This window comes from Macrotis lagotis, chromosome 8 (genome assembly GCF_037893015.1).
Source record: "Macrotis lagotis isolate mMagLag1 chromosome 8, bilby.v1.9.chrom.fasta, whole genome shotgun sequence".
Lineage (NCBI taxonomy): Eukaryota > Metazoa > Chordata > Mammalia > Peramelemorphia > Peramelidae > Macrotis > Macrotis lagotis.
The window spans coordinates 109,760,341-109,782,311 of NC_133665.1; the positions used below are offsets into that span (position 1 = coordinate 109,760,341).

General features: G+C 37.5%; 1 long non-coding RNA gene across 1 annotated transcript; it reads left to right on the top strand.

The window, feature by feature from the left end:
• The first annotated feature begins 15,009 nt into the window (after positions 1–15,009).
• On the top strand, positions 15,010–18,787 carry LOC141494929 (uncharacterized). The gene is made up of 4 exons (XR_012470586.1): positions 15,010–15,139; positions 17,019–17,097; positions 17,296–17,378; positions 18,401–18,787. It is a non-coding gene; the product is annotated as an uncharacterized LOC141494929 (long non-coding RNA).
• The last annotated feature ends 3,184 nt before the right edge of the window (positions 18,788–21,971 follow it).

Below are 21,971 nucleotides of genomic sequence, written 5' to 3' on the forward strand. Positions count from 1 at the left end.
GAAAAGCAATGAAACTCAGATAAATTGCAGTGGCTAAAAAAAAAAATTAAATGTGCTTCCTTACTCAGTATTGAAGAAGGGGTTATGGGTACAAATCAATGCATAGACATCAGATTCAGTTGCTTTGTCGATTTTGATTGACTATTTTTTCTTGTTGTAGGAGAAGGTTTATTGGTGAGGAATATCTGAAGATGATTATGTTGTAAAATAAATGTGAAACATTTTTAAAAAGCCAAGTAATCTATGTTACCTCCTGCCCAATGGAAGAAGTCATTTGGTATTTACTGTTTGGAATACATCCTTCTATGCATGTTTTGTTTGATTTTTATTTTATCATAGAATTAGAAATTTGGGTTTCTTAACTTAAAAAAAACATAAACAAAAACCATCATTCTGTACCAGTAGCTGCTTTTGTATGTTCCCCAACCTTGAATCCAGTTAGTCTCAGACCAAAAGAACCCACGGTATCCCACTTTCTCCTCATCTCTGAGCTACCTCTCAGAGCTTCAGAAGTACAGAATTGGAGACTTTTAGCCTTGTAAGGAATTTTTAGTGAGAGTTTGGGTTGCTCTGTTCAGATTTCACAAAAGTATCATGGTACAGGGAGCAGGCAGAAGTTCCTTAACTTGTGTATGGATATAATTTCTATAAATCCACAGTTTTCAGGGTATTTCAGGGCAGACTTTTCTGTAAAACAAACCATTCCTCCAAAAATTTCTTTTATATATCTTTAGATTTTATATAATTTATCTTTTATATCATTTATGTAAACCTATATATATATGTGTATATATATATATATATATACCCATATCCAGAAGAAATCACAAAAAAAATGGGAAAAGTACCACATGTGCTAAAATATTAATAGCAGCTCTTTTTGTAGTAGCAAAGAATTGGAAATTGAGAGGATACCCATCAATTGGGGAATGGTTGAACAAGTTATGGTACATGAATACTATAGAATGTTATTGTATAATAAGAAACCATAAATGGTTGGATTCCAGAGAAGCATGGAATGACTTAATAGGATCTGATGCTGAGCAAAGGGAGCAGAACCAAGAGAACAACGTGTGCATTAACAACATTATGAGATGATCAACCCTGATGGAAGCTGCTACTCTCAGCAGTTCACAGAGCTAGGACAACTATATTAGACCAGCTATGAACAATGCTATCCCCATCCAGAGGAAGAAAAACAAAACCAACAAATAAAATAAAACAAAAGAACACCTTCAGAATCTGATGAACACTACAATCACTTTTTAAAAAAATATTTCTTATGTATTTCTTTCCCTTAATCCTAGTTTCTCATAATGATATGAATGTACAATGTTAACCTTACTGTTCGCTGCTGAGGGCAAGAGGTGGGGAGGGTAGAAGGAAATTTTGTAACAAAAATATAAATATGCATATGGATGAATGTTGAAAAACTTTCATCACATGTATTTGGAAAAATAAAATATCAATTAAAAAAACCTCTTTCTCCACTCCATTTCTCTCTCTCTCTCTCTCTCTCTCTCTCTCTCTCTCTCTCTCTCTCTCTCTCTCTTTCTCTCTCTCTCTCACACACACACACACACACACACACACACACACACACACAAACACACACTGGGGATTGAGCACTATTGAACTTCACAGTCTCTAAGAATTGTATCACTCCAAGTTCTAGGACTTTGAATTTTGATTGTTCAATGGCAATCTCCTGTCATTCCACTTTTAACTATAAGTTAAAGTGAGAGGTTCTTAAACTGGAATCCATGGATAGATTTCAGGGTGTCTGTGAATTTGGATTGGGGGAAAAAAAAACAACATCTTTATTTTTCATTAACCTCTTACTGAAATTTAGCATCTCCTTTAATTATCAATAAATAAAACATTATTCTGTGGAGTACATAGGCTTCACTAGACTGCCCAAGGGGGTCCAAAAGATTAAGGATTCCTGCTTTAAACTTACTCTATTGGTCTTTTAATGTGACCATTGGGTCTTTGATTTGTCTTTATTCTCACAATTGAATTGCCCCAAATCATTAATAATAGGAGAAATGAAAACCAAAACAGTTTTGAAATTTTTCCTCATATCTAGCAAATTGGCAAAAATGAAAAAAGATGGGAATTATCTATCTTTGAGGACCTATGGAAAGAGGCACTCTAATACCCTGTTGGAGGAGCTATGAATTGGCCCAGTCATTTTAGAAAGCAATTTGAAATAATTATCTTTAAAAAGTGACTAAAATATCCCTACTTTTTGATTCAGAGATCTCATTTCTAGGCATATATATCTTCAAGGAGTTCAAAGATTAAAAAAAGAAAGTCTCCTATTCTCCTAGTCCATCACTCTGGTTTCTACAAATAATTGTGATCATCATAAAAGTACAAAAATCAAAAATTTAAAGGGATAAAATACTTTGTAAGTATAGCTATTATGATTACTATGAAGATGATTATAATATGATCTTAGAGGCAAAAGGAAGCCAGTGGAATTCATTGAGTAGGAGAGTAACATGGTCAGACCTATCCTTGAGGGAAATTCCTTTGACTTATATAGAAAGTATATTGGAGTGCGGGGATACTTGAGGAAGTTAAATCAATGAAGAGGCTATTGTAAATATTCAGAGTTAAGGTCATGAGGCCCCCAAACTCAGTGGTAACCATGTGAGTATAGAAGAGACAGAAGCAAGTGAAAGTGTATAGATAGAAACAAAAAACCTTGTCATCCAATTGGTTTTTTAGGGGCAAGTGAGAGTGAGGAACTGAAGATGGAACAGTCTGTGAGAAACAAGACAGTGGTGTCTGACGGTGCACAAGGAGTAGGTTTGGAAACACCTGTCACAACCACAGTCATGAAATAATCTAGGGAGGAGGGGGGATTTCCTTCATGCCACCTGTTCAGTTACACTGCTGGGTGCCAGGGTTGCAATAAAGGGCTGATGCCAGTTGCAGAAGTGGGAGAGATTGAGACCTTACACATTGGCAAGAAGGGGCAGAATTGGGTAACCAGAGGTAGAGATTAATAAGAAAAGAGTAGGTATGGTTGTGTTGGAGACATGTGCCACATTTGACTTGGCAAAAACAATGCAATGCTACCATCTTCCCAGTCTCCAGTTGATTGTTCAGACACCCCTTGCATCTATCGCACAACCCAGAAAGAAGTCATACCCCTACCCTATTTTAGAGACCACTATACTAGTTCCTTTTCCTCTTTCCAAACTCTTAACGTGAGTCCTCCCTAAGAGTTGATTCTCTGTCTTCTCTCTTCCCTCATCAATCTCATTCCCTTCTCTTAACTTCAACTACCTCTTAAATCTACACACTCATCCCTGATTGCTTTTCTCTGTTCTGGGACCTCCAACTATTTTCACAATCCTGTACTTTTACTGGATAACTCATCAGCACCTCAAACCCAAACTCATTATATTAATGCCTAAACTTGCTATTCCTTCTGTCTTCACTACTTCTTTCTCTAATATCACAAGTCACCTTGTCTCCCATGTTAGACACTATGAGGCTATCTCTGATTTTCCTTCTCCCACCATCAAAACCAATTATTTACCAAGTTCTGTCCATTCCAACATCTCTCCCCTTCTCTCTATTCCCATTGCTACCACTCCAATATAAATACTCATTGTTATGTAACACTAACTTTCTCTCAGCTACACTTTCTTCAGTCCCTTCCAATCATTCTCTTGTCAGGATAATCTTTTTGTGATGCTCATGTAGATCTGGTCAGGTTATTCCTTTGTTCAAGACTCTTCCATGGTTCCCCATTGCCTACCAAGGAAAACTGAAAGTCCTTTCAAGACCATCCCCAGTCTAACCTTAACCCCTCACCCTTATCGTTTCATATTATTCAAATCCGTGTAGTCTAGCCAAACTAAAGTAGTCTGTTTCTCTAACATGCCGTCCTCTTCTACCTTCATGCTTTGTGCAATATTATTCCTTAGGAATGGAATATACTCTCTTCTAATGTTTACCTGATGAATTCCTACCCTTCCCTTAAAACAACTCAAATGTCACCCCCTCTAGGAAGTGTTCTCTCATTCCACTCAGTAACCCCCCAAAAGTTTCCCCCCCATAGATATCACATTGCATTGTTCTACAGCTCTCTAAAATGCATAATATAACTAGATGTGTTATTGTTTTATTCCCACCACCACCACCACCACTAGTACATGAGTTGCATGATGGTGCCAATATTGCTAGGATTCCTTCACTCTGCTACTGACAGTTATTAGGTACCTATTTTGTCAATCAGATCTACTCTTTAGACATTATGATCCCCATATATGAGATTCCAACTTCTACCTCTCTGCCTTTGTATCTGTTCCTCATTCTCACTCCTGCTTCAGTTCTGCCTCTTATAATCCTGATCTTTCCTCAAGATCCAGCTCATGTCACTTCTTAGAAGATACCTATCCTGACACTCCCTCAATTGTTAATGTCCTTCTCCAATCAAAATAACTTTATTTTATATTATCATACATGTATATGTGTTCCTTCCAATAGAATATAAACTTATTTTTTTCTTTGTTTTTTGCCTTGTATCTCTGGAGCATAGGACATTGATTTGCACATACTAGGTGCTTAATAAATGCTTATAAATAAATGAATAATAACACTAACAAAATTAGGGGAAAAAGAAAAAGGCTAAGAAGGGGATAGGGAAATAAACAATGTTTTTCTTAATAATTTATTCATGTTAATATATGCAGTCTTACACTAACATCAGAAGTCAAGGGTTTTGTGTTTAATCTTTGTTTTTAATTCTTATTTATTAAGTTTAAAGTAAGTACTCAAGGGGTGGCTGGATGGCACAGTGGATAAAGCACCAGCCCTGGAGTCAGGAGTACCTGGGTTCAAATGCGGTCTCAGACACTTAATTACCTAGCTGTGTGGCCTTGGGCAAGCCACTTAATCTCATTTGCCTTGCAAAAAAATAAATAAAGAAAGAAAGAAAGAAATAAAATAAAGTAAGTACCCAAAATGAGTCTCAAAGAGGCACACACATACACACCACACACACACACAAGCAAAACAATAGAGATCAGTTAGATCCGTAAACTGTTACCCACAGTAACTGATAGAAATTCAGAAGAGATAAGATGCCTCTATAGATTTGGGCACCCATAATTTTGAAAGGAAAAGGAAGAGTGGTCCAGGATGATATGGGGGAACTAGAAAGAAGAAGAAGAGTAAAAGACAAAGTTTCTCATTCTGTGGTTGTTTCAGGCCAAGTGGGGAGATGAGTGCCAAGATTATATTGGGAAATAATGTGGTATGAAATGCCCTGAAAATCTTGGGGAACCTGGAGTACTGCCCTGGTTTAGAACAAGTCATTCACATCAAGACCTCTGGCCCAGGGACAAGTTGCAATTCTATTTTAATACAATTACAAAATATTTTTTGCACAAATAAGTCAGATCTAAGCAATTGAAGTGACATTAATTGTACATAGGTAGATTGAGCCAATATAATAAAAAAATGACAATTCTAGCAAAATCAATTCACTTATAAAGTGTCATACCAACCAACTGTAAAATTATTAATGTTCATCTGGAAGAAGAACAGATCAAGGACATCAAGAGAATCAATGGGGGGGAAAAGGTGAAGGAAAGTGAGCTACTAGTACCAGATCTCAAACTGTGTATTGCAAAATGGCCATCATCAAAACAGATTGGTACTGGACAATCAGAGTGTTGGATCAATGGAATCAAATAGATACACAGTAGCATATGACCATAGTAATCTATGATAAACCCAAAGATTCAAGCTTTCTGGACAAGAACTCACTATTTGACAAAAGTTGTTGAGAAAACTAGAACAGTTTAGCAGAAATTAATATAGACCAACATTTTACACTATATACTAAGATAAGGTCAAAATGGGTAAATGATTTAGATATAAAGAATGATTAAGGGTCAGCTAGGTGGTGTAGTGGATAGAACACCAGCCCTGGTGGCAGGAGGACCTGAGTTCAAATTTAACCTCAGACACTTAATAATTGCCTAGCTGTATGACCTTGGATAAGTCACTTAACCCCATTGCCTTAAATACATTTTTTAAAAGACTGATTTAAGCAAATTATGGGAGCATAGAATATTTTACCTATCATATCTATGGATAAGGGAAGAATTCATGGCCAAACAAGAGATAGTGAGTATCATAGGAAGTAAATTAATTTGTTTTTGCTTTTGTTTTTTTTTTTTTTTGCAAGTAGGTCACACAGCTGGGCAATTATTAAGTGCCTGAGGACACATTTGAACTCAGGTCTTCCTGACTCTAGGGCCAGTACTATAGCCACTACATTATCCAGCTGCCCTGTAAGTTAACTTTGCACAAACAAAACCAGTACAGTCAACATTAGAAGGAAAGCACCTAACTGGAGGAAAATATTTTACAACAAGATTCTGTGATAAAGGCCTCATTTCTCACCTATTTACAGAACTGGAACAAATTTATAAGAATGAGTCATTCTCCTATTGATAAATGGTCAAAGGGTATGACAGGCAATTTCTAGAAGAAGAAATAAAACTATAATCATAAAAATAAATGCTATAAATCATTATATATTAGAGAAATGCAAATTAAAATGAGTATTAGGTACCATCTCATACTATCAGGATAGACTAAAAGACAGCAAAGGAAAATGACAAATGTTTGAGGGGATGTGAAAAACCAGTATATTAATGCATTTTTAGCCAAGTTGTGATCTGGTCCAAACATTCTGAAGAACAATTTAGAACTATGCTCAGAGGGACTTTAAAACTGTGCATACCCTTTGATCCAGCAATATCACTAATTGCTCTATATCCCAAAGTGAACAAAGAAAAAGGAAAAGGAACCATTTGTACAATAATATTTATAGTTGCTCATTTTGTGGTGCCAAAGAACTAGGAATTGAGGGAATGACCATCAATTGGGGAATGGTTAAATGCCTTATGATTGTGATGGAATACTATTGTGCTATAAGAAATGAAAAACAGGATAGTTTCAGAAAAACTTGGAAAGACATATGAATTGATACAAAGTGAAGTGGACCACAAGAATAACGTACACAACAACAGCAATATGGTACAATAAATAACTCTGAATGGCTTAGTTATTCTGATCAATACAATAATCTAATACAATTCTGAAGGATGTAAAGAGAAATACTATCCACTTCTAGAGAAAGAACTGATACAGTCTGAATATAGATTAAAGAATACTTTTTTCCTGTGTTGTTTTTGGGGGAAGGTCTGTATTCTCTTTCACAACATACCTCATATGTAAATATACTATGCATAATGTCACGGTGTAATCTATATCAAATTACTTATCTTCTCGGAGAAAGGAGAAGAGAGAATGGAAAAGAGAGAATTTAAAACTCAAATGTTAACTTTTTTAACTGAAAAATATCTAATGAATTAAAATATATTGAGAAAAAAGAAAACAAAAATCCAAAAAAATCTTTCAGTGTCTTCCTACTGTCAATAGGATACAATGTACAATACATTTTGCCTTTCGTTTAAGAACCTTTATAGCTTACCTTCAACCAACCAACCCCTCCCCCCCAAAATAGATTCCAAAGAGTAACACTGATGATAACTTATTCCATGTTTAGGACATCAAGCTTTTTTTCAAAGAGGGATGCCCTTTAGAATGCAAGAAATCCTTTCTCCCAGGATTATGCGTTAGACAAGACTATACAAGGTTCAGTCCATCCCTGTTTCTACCCTAGGGCAGAATCCAGTCTAACCAAGTAGAATGCTTGGCTGATTGTCACAGTCATATTCTTGAAGCCTCTCTAGGAGAAGTAGAGGAAGTAAGGAAAATTACTGGTGGCGGATAGGGACAGAGAAAAAGAAGCAGAAAAAAAAAGTCTTGCCTGTCAACAGAGGCAAAGGACTTTTTAGTATGAGTTGACAAGAGAATGGACTTTGGTTGAGCAAACAGGTGTTTTCCTTCCTGCTTAAAAGCCTACCAGGCTTTGAGGAAATGAATGAAGAATCATCAAACATAAAAATATTAAAAGATTAGAAGAATAGAATAAAGGATGTCAAAGCCAGGAGGGTACCTAAGAGATCATTGAGTCTAACTTCCTTATTCTTGATCTTTTAATTTTATTGATGTCTTTTGCTTTTATATCTCAATTATTTCCAAACACATTCCTCCCTACCTATCAAGAGACAGTAAGAGATTTAAAAGGAAAAGAAAAAAATTTATATCATTACACACACATATGTACATAGATAGATAAATAGATGCATAGATAGATAGACAGATAACCTATTTCAAGTTACTTTTCATATTAGGGAGAGAGGAGGGGTGGGAAAAAATTTGGAACTCAAAATTTTATTTAAAAAATTAAAGTCAAAAATTGTCTTTATACATAATTAGAAAAAATAAAATACTGTTAGAAATTTTAAAAATTAAAATATTGAAAAGATAGCAGTTCTGAAAAACTAGCCAACACATTGACCAGTGATGACGATATGTGCACTATTACCCATAACTGGAATGAATTAAATCTCTTATTCTATAGACTGAGCAGGTAGAGCCCAGAATGGGAACTGCCTTGTGAAATTTCCCTCTGGTTCTGACCACTTTGCTTCTCCTGGGGGTCTCTGCAGATCAGCTTTCAGTTGAACGCAGCAGAAAACTTGAAACTAGAACTGGGTGTCTCTGGACAACCATCCCAGAGTGGAAATTCTCATGGGATTTTAGGGAGAGTTACTTCTGACCTATCCCTAAGAGTACAATGACCCTACCCAATGAAAAGAAAGAGAAATCAAAATCAAAATATTGTAAGAGCCATGGGAGGGGGATTCTTGCTTGTTGGCTCTCAACCTGTAAACTGAAGAAATTGAGAAGAATGAAGCTATAGGCTCAGGAAACTGTCCCTCCACCACCACTGTCCTGCCAGCAGGAACCCTCCAAAGTGCAGGGAAGGTCATCATGAGTTGTGAGGGTTTATCAGGCGTACTTTGGTGACCTCAGAGAAGAGGCACAGGGGAAGAACAATATGTTCATAGTCCAAGTTTCATTGACTTCTTCTGGAACATTTGGAAGATAGTATCTATAAAGAGTAGCTGGGTTGCAGGACAGCTCTCCAAGTCTCCACCTTCTATCTAGTGCAGTATCTCCTAGGAGACCCATGATAATACCTGCTCTCTCCGCTTCTCTGAGCTTTCAAGAGCATTTTGTTCAAGGATTATTAGATATATGCCTTCCTCCAATCCTCTACTTCTGTTAATGACCAGGTACCCAGACTCTTAACCTCAGAATCATCTTGGACACTTCCATCTCTTACTCTTGGCAGTCAATCACTTGCCAGCTGAGTTTATTTCCATTTCAGCCACAAAAGTTGCCTTGAAAGTTAAAATGAATTGAATAAAATTTCTTGTTTTGTATTATTTCTTCATGTAATTCTTCTATAATACCTCTTTAGGCTTGCGTAGAACTTATCCAGATTTTGGTAAAACATTTTACAAAGGACTCTCATGCTGTTCTTTTCAGTAAGATAAAAGGATGGGGGCAAAAAGACACTATAACCAGTTGTTTTCAAAACTAGTTGAATTGCTAAATCCAAATAGTTACCTTTAATGATTATATGTCAACTTGGAAACAGTTCTCAAGATGAATGACCTGGGGAACTGGCCTTGACCTCACATTATATAATAGTTTTGTCAAACTTTGGATAAGAGCCTAGATGATTTGTTTACCAAATATGACCCAGATGTGGGAAGAGCATATTGCAAGCTTAGTCAAGATTCCAAAAGCTCCAAAAAACAGACTAAAAGTCTGGACTTAATATAAAAGATAAAAATCTAATAAGAATAATTATGAAATTTTACATCTGGGTTCAAAAAAATCAACTCTATAAATAGAAGATGGCAGAGGCATGGTTAAATAGGTGTTTGAAAAAAGGTCTGGGACTTCCAATTCAATCTGAATCAATAGTGTGAAATGGCAACCAAAAAATGTCATGTAATCTTAGCTACATTAAGAGAAGAAGCATAGGAACCACAATAAGGAATGTTTCTAGGTCTGCTATAGCTGCCCTAGTTAAATCACATCTGAATGTTGTATTTGATTCTGAGAATCACATTTTGAGAAGGCTGTTAATAAGCAAGTTTCCAAAGAAGAACAATCAAAAAATGACTATGGATCTCAAGATCATGACAATATATGGAGCCAGTTGAAGAAACAGAAAATCTCTGGGACAGAAACTTCAGGCAAGGGAACTTGGCTCAGCTGAATCCGCTTGAGGTGTCCTCAGTATTATCCTTGTGCTATGGCTAATTCTCCCTTTGTTCATTGTTGAAGGATCTTCAGGTGTCTCATTTTATTCCAATACTCAGCACTAAACCAGAACACAGGGATATAGGCTCCCCCCATTCAGAGTTTATATCCTGTCCCTTGCCCTCTCACACCCTAGTTGCCCAACCCCTGAGACCTGTAGGCATCATATGTGTCTCCTTTTGGAATATCCTTCCCCAATGAGCTCCCTAATCACACCTCACCATGGTGGTGTGAGTGTGAGATCAGTCTCCAAGAGCACCAGTTAAGGTAACTTTCCATTGTTCTTGCCCACTCCCACCCCACTTAGTAAACATGGTCCTAATCATCCCCCAGTCCCTATTCTCTTCAGCTATATTTTTCCACTGATTCTTCTGAGATACTTTCATGATGTAGGGAATTAGGGAAAGCAATTAGTATACCCTCCTTCCCCAATGCCTCATACAGACCCATCTTCTACCACCACCACCAACATTAAGTGACCACCTCCTTTATACCATGCCTCCATCCTTGCTGCAGGTCCTATAGGTCCTTGGTCCTCTTCTGCAACAAGTTCAACCCTTGGCTTACACACTTCTCCACTCAAAAACTCTCTGCCTTTGAGGTTCTCCAGCTCCATGCCCTCTGTTTTCAATCTATCTCAAACTCACACAGGGATAGTCTCCTCACCTACTTCCCTTTCCTCTTAACCCCAGGACCAAGCTCAATGAGTTCTAGCTCAGACCATGGCAGGAGTTCTGAACATTTTGGGGTCTCATGCTCCCCTTGGGCAGTCTAGTCATGTTCATAAGACCCCCGTCCTCAGAAGAAGGTTTTTTTATCCACAAATAAAGTTCATAAGATTACAAAGGAAGGGGGCAGCTAGGTGGCACAGTGAATAGAGCACCAGCCCTGGAGTCAGGAGTACCTGAGTTCAAATCTGGCCTCAGACACTTAATCATTACCTAGCTGTGTGGCTTTGGCCAAGCCACTTAACCCCATTGACTTGCAAAAAAAAAAAACAAAAACAAGATTACAAAGGAAACCAATTATGTGGATATGCAGTTATCAAAATTCTTAAATAAGTTTACAAAACTCTGGATAGAGGAATGGTCAGTGTCAGATAGCCATCTTCAAGCAAGAAGCACATGAACATTTGTTCAAGAGGTTGCAAAGGAAACCTTGGTTCAAGAACAATTTAGACTAGATGGCCTTGAAGATCACCTCCAACCAGGGTGTGCTGGAGCTTTTGAGGGCTGATTATTCAGTTTTCAATGAGAACATTTACACCTTAAGAACTAGCAAATGCCACAGATGAAGTCTTGATGTATTGTTTGGTTGATCATCCAGGCTTAAAGACCTGGGTTTGAGGCCTGGGTTCTGGCTAGTACCAGTTTGGGCACTAATCCATTATGCAACTTTAACCAAGTCCTTGACCCTCTCTGGACCTCAGCTTCATCATTTGTCAAATAGGGATAATAACCCCAGATCTACATCCTTTTGGAGGCAAGGAGGGGAAGTGAGGAACAAAATGTGAAAAAAATATTATTAGAGTAACCTGAACTCTGGACAAATTTGGGGGAATCCTAGATGGAATATATATTATACGTATATTATATTTATATAGAAAGATAACTAGCCACTGATTGAAAGTCAACATTTCTTTTAATTATGAATTTTTTAAAAATTACTCTAAGAGGTCCAACAGATTTCAGTAGGGTGCTAAAGAGGCCCAGGACCTCCCCAAAGCTCAAGTCCCTGAATTCTATAGACTTAGAGTCCAAGGACCATTCTGAGTCTCATATTATACACACTGAAGAACTCTTTCTTATTGTAGGTTTTGCTTGAAAGGCCCTAGAATCTAAACCTAAGATTTCAGTTCAGTTCTCAGACTTGCTCCAGTCATAGCCAACCCTCTCCCTACCACTCAGACCAGCTCTTCACCAACGTGTTCCTGGACATCTATGCTCCTGGGGTGGGGGGAGAGGGACTGTGTCAGGCCTGATGCTAGCCTTCAACCCCCCACCAGCCCAGGCTTTGCCGGAGGAGTCGACCTTGTCAGGGCTGGACTGACGCTGGCTCTGACCTTTTCCTTGGGATAAGAGGGGTTTGTATGGGGGCAGGAGCTGCCTGCCAGCCCTGAGCGGCAGGCATAACAACTCATGCTCACACAAATCCATGTAATCTCTCTGTACAGAGAGAAGCAAACCCAAAGACACAAGTGTTTGAGCAGGGGATGTTTGATGTCTGCTTCCAGTTCTCACCAGCTGAGTGACCTTAGACAAATCACCTGTGCTCAATGTTCTCCTCTGTAAATAGGACTAATAAGACAATGCCTAACTATCTCACAGTGCTTTTATGAGGATGAAATGAAATAATGTGTAATATCAACATAAAGACCCCAAACTTCTCCCTGAATCGAAAGAAAGAAAGAAAGAAAGAAAGAAAGAAGGGGGAGAGAGAGAGAGAGAGGGAGGGAAGGGAGGAGGAAGGAAGGGAAGGAAGGAGGAAGAAAGGAAGGGAGAGAAAGAAAAGGAAGAAGGAAGGAAAGGAGGGAGGGAAGAGGGAAGGAAGAAACAGAAGGAGAAAAGGAGGAAGTAAGAAAGGAAGGAAAGAAGGAAGGGAAGGGAGGAGGAATAAGAAATGAAGGGAGGGAGGGAGAAAACACTTTACAAATATCTCATTTGATCCTCACAACAACCCTGAGAGGTAATGGTTATTATTATCACTTTTTTATATTTGGGGAAACTGAGGCAGAGGTTAGGTAATTTGCCCAAGGTCACATAGTTAACAGATGTCTGAGGCAGAATTTGAACTCAGGTCTTCCTAACTCCAGGTCCAGCACTCTATTTACTCTGCCACCTAACTGCCTCCAGGTAGAACCACATATACAAAGCTGAAAAACTACTCTTCCATTCAGTTTCTTCTCTGTTCCTTAAAATTATCCTTATAAGGAAAATTCAACAAGGATGCTCATCTCCATTTTGCAGAAAAGGAAACTGAGGGGCGGCTAGGTGGCATAGTGGATAAAGCACTGGCCTTGGAGTCAGGAGTACCTGGGTTCAAATCTGGTCTCAGACACTTAATAATTACCTAGCTGTGTGGCCTTGGGCAAGCCACTTAACCCCATTGCCTTGCAAAAAAAAAAAAAGAAAGAAAAGGAAACTGAAGCCCAGGGGCTAAGGTATCTTCTCCAAGGTACATCACAAGTAACAGAACAAGACTGGACTCCCAACCCAGGGCTCTTCCTCCTACAAAGATTAGTAGTGCCACACAGGTATCTCCATACATACAGATCATATACTGCACAGCTGTGTGCATATGAATTGCTTCCATATAATACAAATATCTACCCACATGGACATGCCTTCTCCCTACACAGGTATGCCCACCTACATGTCCACCTTAAGGTGTACAGTGCTCCTTTGTGTGCTTACAGGTGCATTCAAACAAATACATAAGGGGCACATGCTTACATACCCATAACCACGTTCCCAAACCTGGAATGTTCCAACATTTGTGGGTGGGAGGAGTGCTCATCCTCAGGGTCTGAGCTGCAAGGTTGATGCCGTGTGCGTCACCGCTTGCATAAGATATCAGGAACAAAGCCACTTACACTCCACAGAAACAAACTGAACTCTTGCCAGGGTCATGGGCAAAAGCTTCCCCAAGAGCCTACCTGGAGATAAGGAGCCCGGTGGAGCAGTGCCAAGGAACAGCCAGCAGGGCATGGCTAAGCCTGGCGCCCCTCTCAGAGCTAGAGTTCAAGAATTCTCAGAGTCTGGCACACCCTGACCAGTTGGACTCAAAGAAACCTTTCTCATACACACCCAAAGGATCAGAGTTTTCTCCTTAAACTCTGCCCTCTTTCTCATTATCCAAGCCTCCTCCTCAGTTCTCTATCATCTGATTGTGAATAAGTTCTCATTTCCTCTCTGGGCCTCTTTTGCCCCAGCTGTCAAATGGCACATCTCTGCTCTGACTTTTTCACTGAGGGGCTTATGAGAATCCAGTGACGGCTAAATGGGGATGGGATCTGTCAGTTGGAAAGTAACAAGGATATGTCAGATTATTATTGTTTTTATTATCATTACCATTAGTCAGTACAAAGATTTACCGAGCATCTGCTATAAAAAAGGTCTGGGAGTCCGTGATCTTATGGCTGAGGGTCAGAAGGCTTTGGCTGAAAATCCAACTCTGCCACAAATTTCCTGTTAAAAGTTTTTTTTTTCTTTTAAAAATGTTTCAATTCTTTCCTCTTAGCCCCTAGATTGGCTCTGAATCCAGATCTGGGTTCATCAAAGTCATTCCTAGAGCCTCTCAGGTGCCACATTAACCCAATGCACTTTGGGGGCACAAGGGGCATCAAGATAGGTGACCAGAGTATGGCAATTCTTGGGACCTTGAAAGTTTTCCTGAAAATGTTTGGAAGGGGACCTTGAGACTTTGAAGCTCTGTTCCCTCCCCTCAGAAACCTGGTTCCATCACCGAGGAAGGACTGGATCTGGGTCTGCTCTTTATCTAACCTTCTGCCCCAAACCCTGTGATTTCTTTGAAGCAGAGCCTTGACCTGTCTCCCCACACAGAATCCAAGAATATGGGATAGGTGAACAAGCAGGGGTGGGGTGTGTGCGTGTGAGAAAAGACTGGTTAACTGATTAACTGGAAGCAGTTCTATCAAGGTCTTCAAGGACAGGCCCTGCCCCAACTTATTTTTGATTCCTACCCATCCTCCTGTATCCTCTACAATCCTCTCCCCACTGGCTCTAGCCATCTTGTTGGCCCTGTGGCTGTCCTCCAAGGCTCCCTGCTCTGTCACTGGAAATAACTCCTGAAGAATGAGAAGGGGTAGCTATGGACTGAAGGACCATAGAAGGTGACCTTCATCCCTCCTTTGCTTTCTCTGTCCCCACCCCCACCCCAGCCATCCCAGAAGGACAAGAAGCAGCTCGAGGGTCAAGGTCCAAAGTCAACTTGGAGCTGCCTCTAGCGTCCCTTTCTCCCTCCTGAGACACTCCCCCAGACTCTCAGTGTGACAACCACCCTAGGCTGGGTGGTTTCCCAGCCTAGGGAAGTCAAGTAGGCCACTCCTGGATTAGTCTGCTGGTCCTTTTTTTCATGTCTGTGGTTCTGGATACTTTGCAGATGCAGAAACTTCTCTGCAGTCTGGGTTCCAGGTCCAAATGCCTTAAGGTCAGATGGTTCTGGGCAAAGTCAAATTTACCCCAGGTGACATTAGGGGCCAGTTAGCATGGATGTAGCCTCAGAAGCCACCTTGGGAGTGGGCCTTGGTTCTCCCACCAATAGTACCCCCAAGCTGCTGACAGATTCCATTCCAATTCCATCTCTGTAAAATGACCCAGTGGGACCCACCAGCTTCTGAGGTCTCTTCTACTTCTAGCAACTGTGGTCCCACGGTACAGGGAAGTACATTGCGTAATGGTCGCCAACAGTCAAGATTGCCCTTTTGTTCTATTGGACCAGTCCACTTCTGGTGGACTCATTCCTGAACAGCTTGGCAATTAGAGCTAACACAGCAAACCTGGGTGGTCTCTTGTTCCCCCTCCCTCCAAAGGGATGGAGGAGGTAGGGCATACTCTACCCTCATTAAAATAGAGGTTCTTTGGCTATGGTCCATAAACTTGTTATGTGTGTATATATGCACTTAGGGTGTCCATGAATATGCCTGTACAAGGTATATGTTTATGTGGGGGTGCACACATATGTGAGCAAATGCATATATTTGCATATATCTGTATTTTAATCATTTCAATATTTTTTCTTTCATAATCCTATATACTTCATGCATTTTAAGATGTTATTCTGAGAGGGGGTACATGACTAAAAAAAGTATAAGAACACCTAATTTAAAAGGAGTTATTCTACCCTCTTCTTTCCTGTCTATCTCCTTGGATTTTCCATGAAAATTGGGGAACAAGCAGGCACCCTTTTCCCCCACCCTTGTAAAAATTTGAATTGCTAATATATGGCAGCTTCTAAAAATGTGTGTGTGCGTGTGTGTGTGTGTGTGTGTGTGTCTATATAGATATTGATATCAATAGATAGATAGATGCACACAAACACACACATATTGTCCTGGGTCTTGAGCCTGGATCTCAGTGACCTAACTACTTCTTCTGTTTTGTGTTTCTTTCTTGAGTGTAGCTAACCAAACAATAATCCACATCGAGTCCATCTTGTACCTACGTAGAATTCTCTCCATAACTTCAATAAGTAGTCATCCAGTCCCTGCTTAAAAACCTCCAAAGACAGGAGTCCATAACCTCCAGAGGGGCTCATTCCATTCCCGAAAGCTCTAGTTGTCAGAAAGGTTTTCTTTACTTGAAGCAAAATCTACCCCTTTGCAGCATGTTTATTTAATCTTATTACTGATGCCATGGGGTGACTTAGGGAGTAGTAGAAGGAACATATTTCTTTGTGAGTTTTGTGAACACCTTTCTACTGAAGTTCATGGAATTGCACATCTTTAAGAATTTTAACAGAGAAACACCATGCTGTAATTTACTATATCCTTTGGACAGCAATATTAAGGGAATGGGAGAGTGATCAGCATTGTTCAACCATATCTATTTGTTCCTCATTGTTAACTCATTGCCTAAACAGATTTCCTGGCATATACATATGTGTGCATCTACATATATATTTATATACAAACAAATATGGATATAGATATAGAGCTCCACTCTGAGAAATAATATCAAATAATCTGTAATTTTTATTTTTATTTTTGTTAGTGTTGAGACCCCAGCCAGAGACGGTGCATCTGGTAAAAGAGATCAGTATTAAAGTTATCTCTTTCTCTTCTCTGGAAATGTAAGTACACACAGACCACTAAGTGTGGTATTTAATACTGTTTCTAAAGACAAACAATAAGGCAAAGAAAAGTTCACCTATATCCAGAGGAAAGTTTCAAATTCCCATAAAAGAGCTAAAGAAAAGAAAAGAGAGAATCATTATCTTAGTGTCCACAGTTATTTCAGTTTTGATTTCTTTTTTTCCTTTTCTTTTCAGATTGGCGGTAGTTTGCATTACACCAACAGAGAGTCTGTCCTGACAGGCCTCAAGGTTCAACTCCCACAGCCTCATTCTCAGAAGTATGGCTCCTTTTTGGGTGACTATTACCAGCTTTCCCAACTTTACCTGGTTTCTTACAGTTTCCCCTTTTCTAGCTCCAAGAATCTCCTAAATATTTGTCAGGAGTTAGATTCCTCTTTGAGTCTGTCTCTGGACCCAGTGAGATGACTTTTAAAGGTTGCTACTAACCCATAGTTGTTAATTTTTTCTTATTGATTCCCTTCTTATTCAGCAAGGAACTCATAAGGAGATCACCTGGCATGGGCAAATTTTCACAATTAGTTTAACATTCTCATTATTGGGCCCTTTTCTGCATGAAAAAGAAATTCCTTTATATTCATATAGTATCAACTGAAGGAAGAACCTCAAAAGAAAAAAAATCAAACCTAATGAGTAGTTAATGCTCATTTTATTATATCATCTTTTTTATTATGATAGGATATAAATCTCAATTACACAAGTTTCCTCTGGGAATGTAATTAAAATGATCTTAAAGAAATGAAAAATTTTTGATAAGATAAAAGAGGTATGTATCTCAAGTTCTCAAAATAAATGTGAAAAAAAAATTAAAAAAAATAAATGTGAGATTAGTCTTGAGACTACACCAAAAAATGTCATTTTGATTTCTATTTTTTTATCAGCCTCTTATTTTTGAAATCATATAAAATACTTTGTATTTTAGGATATCTGAACAAAAGAATATTTGAAATTAAATTTTAAACCAGGAATGGGAAGTAGATAGATGGTACAATGGGTAAAGCTCTGGACTGTGAGTTATGGAGATCTGAATTCAAATTTGGTCTCAGACTCTTATTAGCTGTGTGATTCCTGGACAAATCACACAATGCCCAGTGAGGATAATAATAGCAATTACCTCTCTGGATTGTTGTGAGGATAAAATGAGGATAAAATATTTTTAAAATGCCTTGCAGAAGTCTTCTAGGGGGTCTCCAAATCCTTTTTAGGGATTCCAGGAAATCAAAACTATTTTCATAATAATACTAATAAGTTAATTGCCTTTTTCACTCTCTTTCTCTCTCAGGAATACATCAGAGTTTGCGAAATGTGTGCATTAAAAAGTTAGCTTCAGACCTGAAAACTGGTAAACTGATTTAATATCCCATCCACAGAATTATACTTTTGCTTTACAAATGGGTGTGGCCAGACTTGTTTTGTTCATGTTTGTCCAGTATCAGCACTGACTTCATCTTATTCATGAGAAATGTTTCTTCATGTGAATGTTTGGCAACAAATACAAATGATCTGTTTTGAAATATTCAAAATGTTGAATCACTTTTTGGAATTTCATGACTTATCCTAGAACAACTGTTTTGAACAGTGTTAGATAACTGTTGGTTACCTTAGCAAGAACCCCATCTTATCAATAGTCTATTGTATTCTTTTACTACCATATCCTTGTAATTTTTTAACTGGTTTTACTTAAAACTGGTCTTTATAAAGCAATAAAAGTTATTACTCAATAGCTATCTTTTTGAGTATTTAAAATTTTAATTAAGAATTTTAATATAATAAATCAATACTCATCTTTTAAATATTCCATGTCACAAAATGGGAAGTAAGCATAAAGTGCTTCTACTCAATATTCAAAAGTGTGTCAAGGAAAAGCATTTGTGTACTTCCTTAGATTTTTATTTGAAAGAGTGAGTGACAAATAAATTATGGTTATTCAGTACTTCTCACACATTTTCTCTCTAAAATGAACAAAGTGAGTCTGTCACTTTAAGAAAAACAACTATTTGTTGCCAGCAATAAGATTTGAGTTTTCAAGCAAAAAATGAGAATTTTGGGAAGCTTGTACCCTCTACAGTAAATTTGACAGCTTCCCAATACTCAGAGACTTTTCTGATGAGATCAGTGAGATATTTATGAATGTGGTTTTTAAATATATTTATGTTGTGTAATGAAAATGGAAGCTCTGTATAACTCAGTGAAATAATATTTTCCAAATGATCTATGCATGATGTTACAAAATTATGCTTGGGTAAAAAAGATTCATTTTAAAGTACAAGATACATCAATGAACTTTAGAATAATAGAAATCATAAGCTCATTGATATGATTCCACATAGCAACTAATCTCATGATTTTTTGTAGTATCAAAGAAGAATATTCATGATCAATTTAAAAAACTATTCAACTCTCCTTCCTTTTCTAACTACATATCTGGGTGAGGCCAGATTTTTTTCATATACTTCAACCAAAGCAAGGTATCTCAAAAAGATTGAATGCAGAATAGTAATAACAAGGACAATAATTATATTTATCATTTCCATAGTGCCTGCTATGTGACAAATATTATGCTAAGACCTTTATGATTTTATATGTGCTAGACACTGTGCTAAGATGCTTTTAAAAATATTATCTCATTTGATTCACATAATAACCCTAAGAGATAGGTACTATTATTAACCTCATTTTATGGATGAGAAAACTGAGGCAAACAGAAGTAAAGTAACTTGTCCAGGGACACACAACTAGTACAATCCAATATAAGGTGACATTTATGAGAATACTGAGTAAGGAAAAGGTCATAGTATGTTAAAATATAATTTGGGAGTAACATATCAGAATTGTCCTTTCATGGTTCCAAGGACTGAAAACAGTTGTCTCCCTGAGATCAATCTCTTAGTAGAAAATGCTAAAGAAGACACTACCCACTTCCAGGGGTAAGAAGGTAATGGTCTTATCTAGACAAGAATGAAGATAAATCCATTTAATACATTTCCCCTAAGAAAAGCCTTAGCTTTTACTATACTTCCTTTCCTAAAGGCCTAAACCTGAAAAGAGTCTCAGTATTAAGAAATGTTATTTCTTAACATATCTAGACAAACAAAAAAGGAAGTATTTTCTTTTGCTTCTTCACAACTAAGAGAAATATGAAAAAAAACAAGTTATTCCCTAATAGTTATGAGTAATTCTCAGAAGAAATGTAAACAAACACCCACATGAAAAAAATGTTCCAAAAAAACCAAATCAAAACAACTCTGAAATTGCTGCTGTTATCCAACAAACTTGCAAAGATGATTTTTAAAAAAAAATCTAGTCCATGTTGGAAGAGTAAATTGGTTCAAGTATTCTGAAAAACTATTTGGAATTATGAATTGAAAGTGACTAAAATATTCATACCTTTTGACCATGGAAATCAATGAGAAAAAGAAAATTCTATTTTCTCCAAAATATTTATAGTAGCACTTCTGTAACAGCAAAACAAGCAAACAAAACCAAAACAAAACAGAAAAAAAAAACCCAGTAGATCTGCCTCAACTTTGTCGTTAATTGGACTCTTCAAGACCCAATTTGGGATTTTCTTAGCAAAGATACCAGAATGACTTTTTAGTTCCTTCTCCAGCTCATTATGCAGATGAGGAAATGAAGCAAACAAGATTTAGTAACTTGCCCAGGGTCTGGCTTAGTATTCCATCCACTGAGCCACCTAGTTGTCTCTCTCTTCTTTAACTAGGGAATAACTAAACAAATTTTGGTAAGATGTTGTAATAGAATGTGTCTAAGAAACAACAAAAATAACGAATACAAAAACAATAGGAAGAATATACGAACTGTTGCAAAGTGAAGTGAGCAATGTGGGGGGGAGGAGAATGTCCACAATGATTTCAGCAATGCAAACTGAAAATAATAACAACAATAATAAAATAATTGAAATTGAAAACTGTTTGAACCCCAAAGAAGAGCCATGAAAAGATATCTTCTTTCCTTCTTTGAAGAGGTGAAGGCAATGCATGTAGAACACTGCAGATATTGTTGGACTTTTCTGATGTGGTGTTGAGTTTTGCTGAACTATTTTCTTCCATCTTTTTTTAGCTTTTGTTATAAAGAATGACTCTCTGTGTGGGGAGGGAAAATACATTAGGAAATATAGGTAACCTAAAAATAAGATATATATCAGTAAAAATTTATAATAATAATAATGCTTTACAATAAAACATCTAAAACAATTAATTTGGTTTAATTGTTGAACCTTTTCAAATGAATATCTACAACAGTTCTTGAATTATTCAAATTTTTAAAGAGTTGCATGTTTTTAGGAAACTCAAAATGAATGATGTTTAGAAATATAGTAAATGTTTGGAAATTTTAATTTTCACATCAAGATTGTCCAATTTGAACAGTGTATACATTACACATTTAAATAATAAATAATACATTACACATTTAAAAACAGCAAAAGGGCATAATTCATCTGGGTTATCAACTTATATACTATCTAGAGATGAAATCAGCAAATCCTACCCATTCCAGATTCTATCCTTCCTGCTAAAATTTGACCTCATTTGTATGTAACATAGTAAATAATCACATACCACTCCTTATATTCAATGTCAATTGGAAAAAATTGAATCTGATAACTTTTATGAACTTTGATTTTAATTTTGTGATTATCAAAAAAGAAGTGGATGTATTTGTAAATTTCCAATGATTTTAGTCTTCTCTAAAATTCTCTCACCCTACTTAGGTCTTAAATCCACATAATAATTTGGAAAACTGCTCTATGAAATGATTTCTGAGCTGGTTTTAGAGGTTTTGATAGGCTATCAACAGGACAAGACTGGAGGGGAAACTTAGGTCAATGGAGC